Genomic DNA, 18091 nt, shown 5'->3' on the forward strand with positions numbered 1-18091 from the left:
CCTTTTCTTCCCTTTCTACTGTAGTTACTGCGTTTGTGTTTCGTACAAAGTTGTATTGACATTCCCTCTAGATGATGAGCAGTTAAAGATGCTTTTGAAGCTTAAAATGTGTAACAAGAATTTGTATGGGGTTCCGGAATAAGGATAACACCCGAGCAACTATGTGCAGTTTATTTTACGGTTTAGGAGCATACTGTAATTATATTGCGTCTGTAGATGGGTGGACGATCTCTGAGCGTGGTTAACGCAAAGTAAATATAATTACCAGAAGCAGTAAAATAGCATGTTCGGCTGCGAACGTATAAAAATAAAATAACTGCGCGTACGCGAGGTTAAGGGCAATTCGTGCTGCGCTTGTTATCACTTCTGACGCTCGCCTCCGTTCTCATCCCCAGCCGCACGAAATACATGTTTCACCATCGCAAAAGCATTTGTGCGTAACTCTCTGCATTTCACGACATTCACAAAAACTGTAGGAAACATAAAATTGTACCGTGATATAAAAAACACCCTGTAGCCTGGTGATTTAAGTCCAGCCCTTTGCTCCCACACCAAGTGAATGAACGCACTTCTCGCCTAACGTACATATGTCTTCCTGCTAGTACACAACTTTATCGCATCTCTCTTTTACGAACATTACAGAAGCAATCGACAACAATATTAAATCAGTTGATGCACAGTTTTATCCAAATTAAAACGGCATTTGGACCAGTGAGGTGGCGCCGTCTTAAGACGGTGGGGTTGCATTCGATCGCAACAGGGTTCAAATCACCGTCTTACCATGCAAATTTCAGCCTCTCCCACCGGAGTTCGAGTCCGCCCTCGGGCATAGGTGTGTGTGTGTTGTTCTTAGCATAAGTTACTTTAAGTAGTGTGTAAGTCTAGGGACCGATAACCTCAGCAGTTTGGTCCCTTAGGATTTCGCACTCATTTGAACATTTTGAATCATACAAATTTATATTGATAAATGCAGGGGTGGTTCCTTTGAAAAGGAGCCTACCTGTTTCATTAGTCATTCTTGACCATACAGAGCTTATGCTCCACCTCTCATGAGCTTCAATCCGTATATTCAAGCCGGCCGGGGTGGACGAGCGGTTCTAGGCGCTACAGTCTGGAACCGCACGACCGCTACGGTGCAGGTTCCAATCCTGCCTCGGGCATGGATGTGTGTGATGTCCTTAGGTTAGTTAGGTTTAAGTAGTTCTAAGTTCAAGGGGACTGATGACCTTAGAAGTTAAGTCCCATAGTGCTCAGAGCCAGTTTTTCGTATCTTCTATGACAACGACCTTTCTTTTATTGAAATAACTTGATACTTATTTTGAAGAGGTCATAGTTTCATATGATAATTCTTTGTTTTGCATTTGAGGTTATACTATTTCTTTAAACACATTGTGTGATCGCCATTGGAATATGCAGCTGTTAACGACGGTCCTGCCTAACATACGGACATGTGACTGCCTCCAAGACTAAAAGAAAACCGTGCGTTGTGCTGGACTGGTTCAAATGGCTCTGAGCACTATGGGACTTAACATCTACGGTCATCAGTCCCCTAGAACTCAGAACTACTTAAACCTAACTAACCTAAGGACATCACACAACACCCAGCCATCACGAGGCAGAGAAAATCCCTGACCCCGCCGGGAATCGAACCCGGGAACCCGGCCGTGGCAAGCGAGAACGCTACCGCACGACCACGAGCTGCGGGCCGTTGTGCTGGACCGCGAGTGTTCGTCATACACAAGGGTATCATCAGGAGTGCCCTAGGTAAGTGTGACAGGACCCTTTTTGTCCTCTACGTAAGTAAACGATCTGAGACATAGGGCGAGCAGCGATATGCAACTGTTTGCTGATGACGCTGCAGTGTGGGGGGGGGGGGGGGGGGGGGAAGGGGGGCGGAGGAGTGTCCCGTTGAGTGACTATAGGAGTTTAGAGGATGACTTTGGTGTGATAATGGCAGTTTCCTCTAAATGTATACGGGCAGTCAAATGAACTCGAGTCCGATGGAGAAAAGCAAGTTAACTGTTTATTAATTCAAAGAAATCGCCAGAACTCTTAATACATTTATCCCACTGTGTGACCTTCGTGGAAAAATGTCTGCGGCTGCCTATGGAATAAAGTTGTAAAACTACCGTAGGCTACTATAGACTATTAAGTAAGCGCAGGTTACGCTACTTTCCCTGTTGCATTGGTCAGTTAAGATCGTAACTACATTACCTGCACGTCAAGTGGGTTGCACACCTATTAGGCGTTACCGGATTTCGATCGCTTTGTTTGCGTACGCAATCAATGTCTTACTAGATTCCCCTAAAAACTGGAAGTGGTAAGCCGTCTAGAAACTGAGTAAGGGTATATAAAGGGCTGCATAACCTACGGAACATTTTTGTTCTACACAGTTATTGTATATATATATATATATATATATATATATATATATATATATATATATATATGTCAATTTTTAATTCTGGTTTTGTCAGAAAATAGTCAGTTTCTAACGTGAAATGAATGGATATTGTACTAAAAATGGAAAACGAAAAACAAAAACATGACAAACAACAGTTCAATACTTCGTCGAGCACATACAAAACATTTTTTTGTTATTCATAAACAACTTTTACAGTCAACAATAATAATAGGCAACTATCATGATGAAGAACTCTCTACTGAGTCCGAAATAATAATTATTTTATACGTTCTTCTATATTTGTGCATGTAAACTGTACTTGCTCCATAAGTAATTGCTTTGGTTACATAAAAGCAGAGATGTTACGCGATCAACTAATTTTTATTGCTTATAGAATGTAATTTATATTTTGTAAGGACATAGAATACACAATGGGCAATCAAACGAAGAAACAAAAACAAGGACAGGTCGTCGGCTCAAAGTCTCTTTCCCTACCAATGCTAACAATACTACCGGGACTCCTACCATTTACAACGTCATTAACATACTGCACCAAATCTACCGAACCGTAATTTTAGTAGAGCGCAGCTTTGCTATGGAACGGTGAATGTACTCAGGCATGCACCTCTTCGTCCGAAGCAAATCGAGAGCCACGACATTCTGTATTCAGGGCTCCGAAATAATAGAAGTCACGTAGCGAAAGATCGTGACTGTTTGGACGATGTGTACAACTTCCCAACAAAACGTCTGAAGCGTACTCGAAATAACCTTGGAAACATATGGGTGGGCCCATAATGACATATCTAGTTGCGGGCGGCCTGGGTGGCCGAGCGGTTCTGGGCGCTGCAGTTAGGAACCGCGCGACCGCTGCGGTCGCAGGTTCGAGTCCTGCCATGGGCATGGATGTGTGTGATGTCCTTAGGTTACTTAGGTTTAAGTAGTTCTAAGTTCTAGGAGACTGATTACCTCAGACGTTAAGTCCCATAGTGCTCAGAGCCATTTGAACATTTATCTAGTTGCGACAGTAGACAGCGTTCCCTGTCATCAATACGTTGGTGCCCACAGCAACTGATTCTGCCGGTGTCTGTTTTCTCAGATTCCAGGTGACACGTGGGAAGTCCAGTGCCTGAGCGACCTCCACAGTTGAGTCGGGCGTGCATAGCCTTTCTACGATCAAAAGCGCTGATTCGGAGCCTTTAGCCCATCCAGTACTCGAAGACGGTCTGATGACATGACAGTTACGTGACACGTTGAACTTTCCCGTTCGCAGTAGTGTCAGGAAGGCTTTTTCTCCAACAAAGCAGCTATCTTCAACTATATTGCTCTCTGGTGTATACACTACTGGCCAGTAAAATTGCTACTCCAACAAGAAATGCAGATAATAAACGGGTATTCATTGGACAAATATATTATACTAGAACTGACATGTGATTACATTTTCACGCAATTTGGGTGCATAGATCCTTAGAAATCAGTACCCAGAATGACCACCTCTGGCCGTAATAACGGCCTTGATACGCCTGGGCATTGAGTCAAACAGAGCTTGGATGGCGTGTACAGGTATAGCTGCCCATGCAGATTCAACACGACACCACAGTTCATCCAGAGTAGTGACTGGCGTATAGTGACGAGCCACTTGCACGGTCACCAAAGACCAGACGTTTTCAATTGGTGAGAGACCTGGAGAATGTGCTGGCCAGGGCATCAGCCGAACATTTTCTGTATCCAGAAAGGCCCGCACAGGACCTGCAACATGTGGTTTTGCATTATCCTGCTGAAATGTAGGGTTTCGCAGGGATCGAATGGAGAGTAGAGCCACGGGTCGTAACACATCTGAAATGTAACGTCCACTGTTCAAAGTACCGTCAATGCGAACAAGAGGTGACCGAGACGTGTAACCAATGACACCCCATACCATCACGCCGGGAGATACGGCAGTATGGCGATGATGAATACACGCTTCCAATGTGCGTTCACCGTGATGTCGCCAAACACGGATGCGACTTTCATGATGCTGTAAACAGAACCTGGATTCATCCGAAAAAATGACGTTTCGCCATTCGTGTACCCAGGTTCGTCATTGAGTACACCATCACAGGTGCTCCTGTCTGTGATACAGCGTCAAGGGTAACCGCAGCCATGGTCTCCGAGCTGATAATCCATGCTGCTGCAAACGTCGTCTAACTCTTCGTGCAGATGGTTGTTGTCTTGCAAACGTCCCCATCTGTTGACTCAGGGATCGAGACGTGGCTGCACGATCCGTTACAGCCATGCGGATAAGATGCCTTTCATCTCGACTGCTAGTGATACCAGACCGTTGGGATCCAGCACGGCGTTCCGTATTACCCTCCTGAACCCACCGATTCCATATTCTGCTAACAGTCATTGGATCTCGACCAACACGAGCAGCAATGCCGCTTTACGATAAATCGCAATCGCGATAGGCTACAATCAGACCTTTATCAAAGTCGGAAACGTGATGGTAGGCATTTCTCCTCCTTACACGAGGCATCACAACAACATTTCACCAGGCAACGCCGGTCAACTGCTGTTTGTGTATGAGAAATCGGTTGAAACTTTCCTCATGTCAGCACGTTGTAGGTGTCGCCACCGGCGCCAACTTTGTGTGAATGCTCTGAAAAGCTAATCACTTGCATATCACAGCATCTTCTTCCTGTCGGTTAAATTTCGCGTCTGTAGCACGTCATCTTCGTGGTGTAGCAATGTTAATGGCCAGTAGTGTATAATAGCTGTCATATTAACAAAAACCGGGAAATGGCTATATTGCAGTTTCATGTTCATTTTAAGGTCGAAATGGGCTGAAATTAGTAATTTTATTGGCTCGTCCTGGATCCTACCTTCATTTGCAGTACCTCAATAAAAGCACAAGAACACCAGCTTTTGTATTTCCTCATCGAAGTTGCCAAATATCTGTAATTTGAGCAAACGTGGCAGCATTCTTGTACTCAGAACTAGGGTTATAGTATACGTCAGAACCTGGAGAAATTTGCGGATTCAGGAAGACTTTCCTTAACTATGGAAATAAGAGTTTTTGAATGGTGAAGTCATCCAATGCTGACGTCCCGACTGCCAGCTGCTATCGTTATTCTGTGTTATGACTTAGGTACTTACATCACTGTAAACGAGTCAGCTTATAGTAAGTGCGAAGTTTCCATTTCTTTTAGAAAGAATAATAACTGAAAACACAGTGCAATGGTAACTGAATATCGTCGCTTTTCAAACTATGACACAATACCTTTGTATCTTGGCTTTTAACGTCCCGTCGAAGAGAGGATCAAATAATCTCTTTCTGTAGCATAAGAGACCGTTACTAATTTCTCAAACATGTATGATGGTTGAAAAATACTAATAAAGGTACCGTGCCTACTCATCATTACCGATGTCGTCCAAATTTATGGTATAAGGGGGGCTTGGCCACGAATGGTAGTGACAGAAGTGGCTGCTTCAGATGGCCAAGCGGCAAGAAAAAATATATTATTTTTTTACGCAGATCGGGCGAAGCTGGAGCCTTTTGTGGCAGCGCACTCTCCAGGTAGCGGTTGGCGCAGTGGAAAGAGAAGAACAAAACGGTAATCCGTCCCTGGATCGAGTTCCTATGTGAAAACCTCATTTTTCTTTAATTTTTATGTTATGCACACTTCAAATAAACAGAAATAATGCTCAGTATAATTTATTTATTAATATTTTCGTAAAAGCCATGAAATTGGAAGGCAAAAGAAAGTTTGGTTGATTACTACGTGCCAAACTACAAAAATTTTCCTATTACTTCATCAAATTTCGGGAAACTTGCTAACAACAATATACAAAAAATTTTTGGTGGCATCTTGAAGCTTTACATGCACGAGAACAAAATACTTCTCTTAATTGTCTCGTGGGTTGGTGGGGAGGACAGACAAATCCACAATTAGAGCACGGCATGTTTCAAGCTGAAGAAGGACATTACTGAAACCCGTGTTGATTTTTTATTGAAGCCATTTGTTCCGAAAGAAAAGCGTTGTATTACTTGCTCTGTCTATCGTGTAGAGCAAGAAGCTACGCCAATTCTCTGAGCGAAATTTTATAGTTTCGCTCACCTATAACGTAATAACAATATAAACTGAGTTCTCAACGCGAAACAATCAGTTTTTTCCTGGCTCTCCACCTTCACCTACGCGAAGGCTAAGGATCTTCTTCCTTCATTTTATTTCCAGGTTTAGGTGTAACGCGTCATCGTGAATCATAGCTTTCAGAGACCAGTTACGCTAACTTGCTGTATGAATTCAGTGAAGGTGCGGCCTTACGAAAATGGTCGAACGTAGTTCACCTCTAATTTCCAAAATTGGAAGACGAATTAGATTCATTTTGCTAACCGGATTAATGGTTATGCCAGCTGTACTCATACGATGCGGTACCGGCTGGGTTTCCTGTGTCATCCTTTCTGTATTAATTTCTAGCAGTCTCGCTATATTGCAGCGTTCCCGGATTCACGAAACGGCAGATACTGACACCTCGTTTCTCCAGTCACCATGCGCCAGTAGCTTCTCTCTCGCCAAGATTGTCGAAATGATGCCTGTAGACTACGGGATAATCCGCTGTACTCGTTTTTCAGGATATTTGACTGCGTTCACCACGTCTCCCGCATATGCAAAGTATTAGCAATATAAGTGCAGATATTTTTATCGGTGACTAAGAACAGTGTACTGAACAACGTTACATCAGCATTTACGTCATTTGCAGAATAATAATTATAGCTAATATGAGTAGTATATGTTTAGGTTGGTTGGTGCCTCGAAGTACATGTGGCAAGAGTAGACATGCGCTCTACCAAAACTACGATTCGGTAGTTATGGTACACTGCATAAATGATGTAGGAAAACTTAGGATTACCGGTAGTATTGGTACAATTAATAGGGAAAGATACGTTTTACAAGTAATAAAATTAGTTTATCGCGTAATTTCTGCGCTTTTATGCAACCAAAGCAAATATTTGTGACGCAAGCACAGTTTACATGCACAAAAATAAAAAAAATTTATAATTAGTGTTGCTATTTTATACTCAATAGAACGTTCTCAATCATGATCAAAGGCAAGAATTTCCTGTTATTACTGATAAATGTGAAAGTTGTTTGTGAATAACAGAAACATATTTTATATAAGTTCTAAGAAGTATTGATGCGACGTTTTATATATTTTTGTTTTGCAGTTTTTTTCATTTTACCTTTTTGTTGAGGTTCAGATGGTTCAAATGGCTCTGAGCACTATGGGACTTAACTTCTGAGGTCATCAGCCCCTAGAACTTAGAACTACTTAAACCTAACTAACCTAAGGACATCACACACATCTATGCCCGAGGCAGGATTCGAACCTGCGACCGTAGCGGTCACGCGGCTTTTGTTGAGGAAACGGCGTTTTCTAGCGCTGTATGATAAACCTGTGCTGGTTTCTCTTTTTAACTGCAACATCCCTCCGTTTCATGCAATAAATCAACATATCAATAAAACCTGAATCAAACATTGGCAATTTCAGTTCTGCTGCAAATACTGTTTATTCTTAAGTAACAGATAGGCGGATATTATGTACAAAGGAAATGTTTCGTAAGTTAGCCAGCCCTTTATATGTCCTCCCTTAGTTTCTAGACGATTCATTGCTTCCAGTTTTTAGGTGAACTTCTTAAGATACTGATGGCATACGTAAAGAAAGTGATCTTTATAAGGCAACCACAGATAGGTATTCAACACATCCATAGTACGGGAAACGCGGCAATGGCCGTAACTGACCAAAGCTACTAGAGAAACTATCGTAGTCTGTGCTTACTTATGATAGTCTACGATAACCTATGGTAGTTTTACAACACTAGGAAAGAGCAAGCCATTGGTGCTTATATAAAAAAAAAATGTTCAAATGTGTGTGAATTCCTAAGGGACCAAACTGCTGAGGTCATCGGTTCCTAGACTTACACACTATTTAAACGAACTTATGCCAAGAACAACACATACACCCATGCCCGAGGGAGGACTCGAAGCTCCGGCGGGAGGGGCCGCGTAATCCGTGACACGGCGCTTCAAATCACGCAGCCACTCCGAGCGGATGCTTTGTTTCCCCTCGGCAGTAAGTCAGTCGTTGAAGTGTGTACGAAAGTACACAAAACGGTTGGCCTACACTGACAGGCGTAGACCACTTACAAGGGGATGCCACAACGTTTGGAATGCGAATTTACTGTAAACTTTGTACACTCGCAGTACTCCATGAGGACAACAAAATGTGTAAGTAGTAGCGCGTACTTCTCAAGCGTTACTGAGAAAATCGCAAGATAATTTCGGTCGTCAAATATATACCTGTGCGTGGCCATTTTTTCCATCAAGCGGCGGCAGCCGTGTGGTAAGCATTCAAGCCTCGTAATCACGGGATCGCTGGATCGAGTCCCGTTTGTCAGCCTTTTTTTGTTTTAAACACAGTCATTTTCTTTAGTATATATGTTACAATTGACATAATGGGAAAAATAAGTCTAATCGGATGGACGTTTATTAATTTTAAAATGTTATTTGGCAATCTACAAGTTTTTATTATCACAAGTAACATAATGTTCATAACTATCACTAGTAAACGACCAAACGCATGAAGTGATACTGAAAATGTATGCTTTTGTAAATTTAATAAACGTTCATCCGATTTTGGATGCAACTGTGTAATAGGGACGGGGTTAGTTGAAATCTGGAATGATTCAGACAAAAAAAGTCCACTCTTTTTTCTCTAGGAACTGAAACAATTGTTGGCCTTTAACACTTCGCTGTAATGGACTAACTGAATTATATATATATAAGAAAATGATGTATGTGACTGTTACTGCGGGTGACTTCTGTTTAGAAACGAGTAAAAAAGTGGCTTATGTGAAAACGAAAATTTCTGGTCGACAAGATAGAAAGGAATTAAGTTTGTCGTTAATATTCCATAATTTCATTATACTCTTCGCTCTTTTAATTACACTGGGATGGGACCGGTGCAGCGAATGAGTTATCCGCATATTTGCCTTATTCTATTAAATACGTAATCATTTGTCACTTGTGCTGATTGCCCCGCTAGCAAGCTATTTAGCGTAATGTAATTTACAGAGCTGGTTGACACATTTTCGATCACAGAACTGTTGATGGCTATTTATTTGAATTTCCCGATAACCACTCATTCTACGAATTTTGGTCTAACTCTTCCAACACGTCGGTGATAGAGAAAAGTACCTGAAAACGATAACCGGCAATCGGACCCTCTCAGCGTTTCGACTATACTATCATCAGTCGAAGCAATCATTACTTTGTTCCGTCGTTAAATAGTACGTGACTGTTACAAGTGAGATGCAGCTTCATTCAGTGAGTCGTCATCAGATATCGTCATAATCGAAACATTCATACAGGTCTGACGCGTGGATAATTTATTTTATACGTGGTCGGATTCTAGATAGCATATTTTGCAAATTCACATTCCCCGTGGAGCTCTTCTTACGTTAAGAACTATGACATCTAAAGAAACACGAGACTCAGTAAACTTCTAGACTGAAATGAAGGCCAGAGAGATAAGGTCTGTTTAAGAAAAGAATCTCGCATTTTACGTTTTTCGTTTTTTCTTCGTTTTTCAGCACGTTATCCACTCCTTCGACCCTACTTTCACATTTATACTGGGCTCTGGCACGATACACCCTTGCGCATCATTACCGTAGAGGGTAATATTTTATATGGCTATTGTTAAGTCCAAACTAAACTCTATATTTAGCATTGAGATAATCGTTTTCAGTACGGCATTAGGTTTTAATTTACACGTTCTCTGAGGTTTTATTTATAGCTTATGATTTATTTTAGCTTCTTCGGTCTTATTTACGACTGCACCGGAAAGAAAGCTCTTAAAATGTTTCACGTTATCGCGTAGGACTCTTGCTTTGCAGTAATATATTGTCGGGGAATCTTACTGACCTGTTCTTCGTTACTAGCAGATTGAGTTCATATTTAATAAGAGTCCTACAAGGGAAAACGGGAAAAAATTAAGTCTCTTCCGGATTATGGTACATCCTCTTCGATAAAATTGTGAAGCGGAACATACACGGCAGGTCAAACATCATTCGTGGTAGGAAATGCACTGTTTCCGGATTTACAAGCTGTGTTCCGCGTTTATCCCGGAAGTGAATTAAATTTCACATTTCCACGCGTCTGCCCGCAGCAGTAGATGTGGGCGGTCGGCAGTACTCAGTTTCCGTAATATTTACTGACGCACTCTTTCGGTACTTCACTCAGCTTATTGCAATAGTTTGCATAGCGGATGGAAGCGCAGCAGCCTCTACTCATTAGTGGAATATAAAATCGAGTCTTGCTTTTACAGACCCTTTTATAACTGAAATAATATTTTGTCGGAATACGTGTTCATCTGGAAGGATCTAACGGACAACTTGTTCAAAGCTCCTTACTGGATGAGTGGCGGAAATATCTGTCAAAATAAGCGCTACAGCTTGTCCGGAATAGTGCAGTAATACTAGTAGTCAGCCAACAAGCAGCATGCAATTTGGATGTAATGAACTGGATAAGCTTCTGTTAATTCTATCAGTTTTAGCCGACAATTTTTGTCACATGATCTTGGCACAAAAAATGTATTTTCCTCTTTCTTCTCAAAATGACACACCATTAAACAGATACAAACGGTTCTGTAATTGCTTTCACGTTTGCACACAATTTACTAATCCAAGTCTTTTTTTTTTCATTTTTGCTTTCTGTGACATGACCGTTTGTGTTTAGATTTCTCTTTCCTATGCAGAGAAAATTGGTATCTTTATTTCGCCTGATGCAAAACCCTGTTAATTTTCATTTCTTTCACTGACACATGTTTATTTTTTCGATAATATTATTTATGAAAACTAGTCTACTAGACCGAATCTTCGTAACAATATTTAATAAAAGATGTTTACACTGCACAGACTAATTCTAAACATGTACTGCAGACTTTAACTGCGTGTTGAGATACAAGTTATACAATATTATTAGTTCTTATGTATAGAAAATTTCAGAACTCTTCAGCATGTGATGAGATTTTCAGGCAGTAATTTAAATTTACATCCGAATGAATATTGCACGTAATGTATTGAAACATTTATGTGTGAGGGAAATATAGTTTAGTAGTTAATAACTGTATTAAGCAATATGCAGGTGATAAAATGCGTGGCCAGATGAAATGCATATAATGAATTAGTTCTGTATTCTTAGGACTAATTGTATCCACAGCTCAACAAGCATAATAGAGGAATAAATATACCACCGGTCGTGTGATGTTGTAAGTAGGCTGTTTAGGTTTTTTTTTTATTGGTAACGCCACGTAGCGCTCTGTATGAAAATCACTGGCTGTGCTGTGTGCAGTCTGTGGATGGTTTGCATTGTTGTTTTCTATTGTAGTGTTGGGCAGCTGGATGTGAACAGCGCGTAGCGTTGCGCAGTTGGAGGTGAGCCGCCAGCAGTGATGGATGTGGGGAGAGAAATGGTGGAGTTTTGAGAACGGATGATCTGGACGTGTGTTCATCAGAGACAGTAAATTTGTAAGACTGGATGTCATGAACCGCTATATATATTATGACTTTTGAACACTGTTAAGGTAAATACATTGTTTGTTCTCTATCAAAATCTTTCATTTGCTAACTATGCCCATCAATAGTTAGTGCCTTCAGTAGTTTGAATCTTTTATTTAGCTGGCAGTAGTGGCGCTCGCTGTATTGCAGTAGTTCGAGTAACGAAGATTTTTGTGATGTAAGTGATTCATGAAAAGTATAGGTTATTGTTAGTCAGGGCCATTCTTTTGTAGGGATTATTTGAAAGTCAGATTGCGTTGCGCTAAAAAATATTGTGCGTCAGTTTAGTGTTGATCAGAATAGGTAAAGAGCGAAATTTCTGAGTACGTTCAGTTCTGCTCATCTGTTTGAAAATCAAATAATGTAAGAGGTTTATCAGCACAGTAATTCGTTAATTTTTCTAAGGGGGCGTTTCAACGTAATAATTCGGAGAGACATGTAACTGTTTATCATCATCACTGCGAAAAAAATCTTTAAACGCCCACGTGTGAGCGTCTGAAACAGCGATATTTGTGGAATCCGCGTCCGACAATTGCATCTTAATTAGGCTGCTAGAAAGAAAACCTGTTGCCGGCAGCACGGGAGCCAACTGTGGCATGAAGGCGAAAGAAAATTTTCCTCCTCTCTTTCCACCTCTGGGTTTTATACGTCCTCGTATGTCTCCCGCACATGTACGCCATATAAACTCTGGGTGTATACTGTAACGAGTCAACGTGACCTTAGCTTAATTGCACTTTCCGGCGCTCCGAAACAAACAGAACCTCACGCATCATTCACGCAAACAGGTACCACTTTTTACTGGCTTTTGGATCCTGTATGTTCGAAATAGAAGGACTTTTTTGCGGTCGAGGAACAAAGTTCAGTGGCGGTAAAAAGTAATGCTAACACAGACGGCGAATTTGCAGCGCAGTCCGCGAACGGCGTATAAACTTCTCTGGCAGTGTGAAAGAAGAAAATTTTGGCGCAGGGACGGGAAAACTGCTTGATCTCCCTGCTCGACGAAGGGGGCAGGCTTTGCAGTAATTAATATGGTCTTTCTCTACCGTTCTGCCGAAACCGCGAACGCTGCTATTCGACAGGCTTGACGAAGGGTAGAGAGGGGTGGAGAGGGTGGGGGAAATATTAAACTGGAGACTCGCCGGTGTCTTTCGCATCGGTCGGCCCGAAAGCTCCTTTTCGGCGCTGACTGTGCATTCTGAAAGAAATGCAATTAGGCGGCATCTCGCGACAGTCGTTACCGCCGCAAAGCCAGACCGAAATGTCGAGGCACTGGGCGCGAACACACCAATACTCGCGAGGTCGCCGCTGCCCGCGTACGACGACCGACGTTTCCACTCTGCTGAACTGCAAAGCGGACCGCTGGTGGACTGTGATGCGGAAAATTCGCACGCAGTTGTCGAACTAAGCAGTAGAGAACAGATGGTATGGGCTAACAAGCGGACGCCAGATCGCGCTTCCCGCAGGTTTCGACGAGTTTCAGCGCACTAGCGGGAGCCGTTCAGAAGTAACTCAAACAAAAACGTTTAGGTCATCTCGCTTCTGTTTCCGAAAACATCGAAGCCAAATGGTGCAACGTAGGATCCCTTCCTTTTCAGCTGGAAACCACACGAAACTCAAATTTCATATGCAACTGCAGATCCTCTATATAATAATTATCAATAAATCAAAGACGTAGTGCTTTCGATCCGCTGCGCCATATACACTTCCGGAGAGAAGCTGGCGTTGAATGAGGAGATAGCAGCGTGATGAACGTAAGAGCTTACCATCTTCCATGACATGGGTTCTATTCTAGTTGCAGATTCTTTATTTTGTCTTATAAAAGTTATTAGCATCTGAGACGAAACGGAGAAGAGAAACTGACCAAAATTTTTCCGAATTTTTTGGCGGACGCGGGGAGTTAAGTAATGCTAAAGTTGTATTGAAAGTAACTCTCCTGCCATTCAGTCAAAGCTCTATCACAGATGAGTTGGGTACCAACTAAAAATTTAGTAACGTGAGTTTGTAAGGAGCGAGTACATAAAAATTAATTCTCTTTTGAATGTTGTGTCCATCATTTTCCAGGAAAAACGACACGAAAAGAAATATATGGACTACATTCAGAAACAAACCCATGTTGTCAAAATTCGTAGTCGAGGTCGTTGATCATTAGGCTGCGGACAGCGTAACTCGCAATTCTTTCGTATCTCGGAAACCTACAGATTGCGGGAAAGTACTTGTGAAAGTAAAATATATTTGCTATCAAGCGTTTTCACGATTCCGCCTGGTGTGGTGCGGGTTCTGGCTATCCCTTCTCACATTTGTGAAATACAATAGCATTTACTGCAACTTTAGTCGGGTCTTGTAGTCTCTAAATCATAGGTATCTGGAGAAAATACGCGATATGGTAGTTGCACATTTCACATTTCAGTTGTTGTCAACATATTGACGACGTTAACTGTACCATGACTTGTGTGGACAACTTTGCAAACTTGTTTGCAATAACAAAACCATGCTTTACAGAAATAAGACGGTGTGAGATATTGCTGGTAGTTCAAATCAAATGGCTCTGAGCACTATGGGACTTAACATCTGAGGTCATCAGTCCCCTAGAACTTAGAACTACTTAAATCTAACTAACCTAAGGACATCACACACATCCATGCCCGAGGCAGGATTCGAACCTGCGACCGTAGCGGTCGCGCAGTTCCAGGCTGAAGCGCCTAGAACCGCTTGGCCACCACGGCCGGCTCGCTGGCAGTGAATAGGTACGCAAAAAATGTACTGTCGCTCTTGTAGAGTGAAGTAAATTGCTGATCTCTTATCCTTATTCTTATTTCTATTCTTCTTCTTCTTATTATTATTATTGTCATTCAATTGGAAGAAAGAGTCAGGGGAAAATAGAGACCAGCTCAGTGACTCTCGAAGTGACGCTGGCGTGGCAACTCGAGGCGAGAATTTGTATGCCACTTGTATTTTTCAGAATTGTAATAACGCTAAAAAATCAGGCTTTATACCTACAGTACAGTGACTGCGGCTCTTATGCAACATTCAGCAATTACGAGCCCATCAGATGTCACACTGGAATTGTCAGCTGCAAGTGTATCGCTCCCTCTGAAGATGCCATTAATACAGAAAAGAGGAAATAGGTCTCACTATGCAGTAACAGACTGGTATTCTGCTACTAAGTACCTACAAATGAGGTAAGGAGAGGCGTGGGACAGTAATATTTTACCTGAAATAATCCCAAAATTAAACGAAGCCCTGTGAAGGAGTTGCAGTGCTGGGAAATTAGACTCAGTTATGCTATGATTAAGTTTAAAATGCATCACCACCTAGAGTTTTGTTTGTTTCCTATGAACCACTTCATATAACACTATGTTTCTCCATCTCATGCTGTCTACCAGAGTGCTGAGATTAACTGTAAGGATGGATTAGTATCCAAGGCAGCTTAAGTTGGTTGGTAGTTCCTCAGTAAAAGACTGTATATATGGGGTGTTTAAAAAGTCTTTCCGCAGTGCCGTATGATTGTTAGCCGCGCGTGCCGTATGATCGTTCGCTTGCCTGGGTTACTTCCCTTCAAGTGGACTCTTCCAACATTCCACTGTTTCGTTTATCTCAGTAAAAATGATCATTCAATAAATAATAACTTCTATTTCACTGAGTTTCATTTCACTGCGGCATATGGCACGAGCTACTAACAATCATACGGCACTGCGGAAGGACGCATTTGGGCAGAAAGAAACTTGTTTCTTCAGCTTTCAGTATTGTACATGGCGAGCAGTTACTATCGTGGGTTAGTCTATTAGCCCGCGTGGGCAAATTTTGTAGCTCAAAAAGTTCTATTAGAACTTCACTATTGCTTCAGTACATAGATAATTTTTTCAAAACACTTAGTGAGTTTTGTCTGCAGAGGTCGGTTCCTGCGCTACATTCAGTCTGGGTGGAACTTCTATTGCTGCTCAACTCCAGATGCCAAATACTGTTGCTAAAGAAAATCTTTTCTGCTGGTGACTAGCGTCAGATTTGTTGTTCCGAAGCTGACGGTAAATTCAGGAGAATGAACCTACTACTAGACAGTTCTGCTGACGAGTCATTAGCCAACAGGTCGGAAAGCTTTGTTTCTGCGTAGAGATGTTATCCAGTCCCTATTTCTTTATAATTTTCTTAAATCTCTGAACATGATAGTGGTCTTCTTTTTACAATATTCTGCTTTCAAAAAGCGTCGTATAGGAAAAAGTAAACTGTTTTTTCTCTGTCAGCGCTCAGTTTCATTCATGTTAATTTTTCGAGTACTTTATATCTGCACAGACCTTTCTCGAGCCCCCGTACCAAGCAGATCGCAGATAACAGAGAACTATGGTTAAGATTTTTTAAAATTGTATTGGTATAGAAATCTGCTTTGTCGAAAAAATCATGTGTTGAAGAGAAAAATTTATTTTTTATCGACGATTTTTGAAATCTATCTTCCTCTGTAGAGTTCTCCTCAAGAAAGCCGACGGGTTCCTCTTAAAATTATCGATCCCTGTCTACAGAGAAGAGTTTTTCAACATATTTCTCCCTGTAGCGAAGAGAAGTCGTTCAACGTAACTTAGATGCCCGTACCGTTTCACGAGTGGTTGAGGAAATAAAATGAAGGTTCTTCGACAAGTGATGGTACAGAAAGAGGAACGTAACTTGCTGAGTGGTTAACAGCTGAAAGATTTGAGTCTACTGTGGAGGTGTGACAAATACATCTTTCGTTATGACACAAATATTTACTATTTCTATCGATATTCGAGATCGCACAGCTATATCTGTTTTTAATGTTACTGCGAAAATTTTGAAAAGAAGATGTGGAAAGGGGCTAAATAAGTCGGTTTAGACTTCTAGGACATCGCGCTCTCGTTTTAGGTCCCGAGTACGTATTGCACGCTGTGCTGAGCTGGTTCTCTTGGTTTACATGCTAACACTTTTTGTTGTTCTTGTAAGGTAAGGCTTGCTAGGGCTATGGCAGCTTTTATATTTCTGTATTCTACATTTCAAACATTGCCGACTACTGTTAAAAAGTTTTGGTCTCTTTGTCATTTCCATGGATGAAAATATTACAGGTGCTAACCATACTATTAAATACTTGGAACTTTATATTCTATTCTGTGCCTAAAATCGATATCTTGATGTGTTGAGCCTTATACTCAGATTTTATGGGAAACCTAATGTACCCAATAAGGAACACACCCGCAAAATTACAGAAATGGAACAAATGTAAAAGCAAATCAGCTATATTTTTTCCCGTACAGCCACTATTAATTAAACAGGTGGGGAGCAAGTGATATGCCATACGTGTAGATGTAGATAAGACAAATCCCTTATGGAGAGACGAATCACGCTGCAAATGTGTATTCTTTCAGGAAATGCCGTGTGGAACGAGCATATTTGGAACACTTTGTTCCTTTTGTCATAATGTAGAGTGAAAGTCCGTTTGTTCATGGCAACAGAGTCTGTAAATATACACGTATCGTTAAAGGACTTAAACGATAGTATCAGAGAAGTAATTGCGCGTGCACTGGAAACCAAATTTTTTGCAACACCCACGAATGGAAGAGGAAAGGAAGAATAATACCGGTGGTACCGATATTTGCCACAGTCCATTGTGTTGATATGTGAAAGTAAAAATATTTCTGATGAGAGTAATGGTCACGTACAAGAACGTCCTTTCGAAGAACGACTTTGAACATAAATTTTATGGGTATTACGTTTCGATGCTTGAGATCGGGAGTTATCGTTGGTTAATCTGTGAGAAAGAGGACAAAGCTTCGTCATCTGGATGTCGGACGGAGAGGTCAGCACGGTAAAAAGAGCGCTGCAAAGAGCTCTGCTGCAGACTATATAAAAAGGTATCCCATGGGAGTCCGGGTGAAAATCGTGTGCATATTTCTTTACTGTGGAAGTGTTTTTCTTCTGAAGTCGATGATACAGATAGATACACGTTTTTTGTGGGTAAGTGCACACAGTGATATATGAAACCTGCAGGCATATTTTAATAAGATCACGGACATCATCACAGATAAGGCAGTGGACACCAAGCATAAATTACAAGTGTTTGTCTTCATAAAATAATTTTTAACATTCATTTTATA

Source organism: Schistocerca serialis, chromosome 3 (genome assembly GCF_023864345.2).
Source record: "Schistocerca serialis cubense isolate TAMUIC-IGC-003099 chromosome 3, iqSchSeri2.2, whole genome shotgun sequence".
In the NCBI taxonomy this organism is placed as follows: domain Eukaryota; kingdom Metazoa; phylum Arthropoda; class Insecta; order Orthoptera; family Acrididae; genus Schistocerca; species Schistocerca serialis.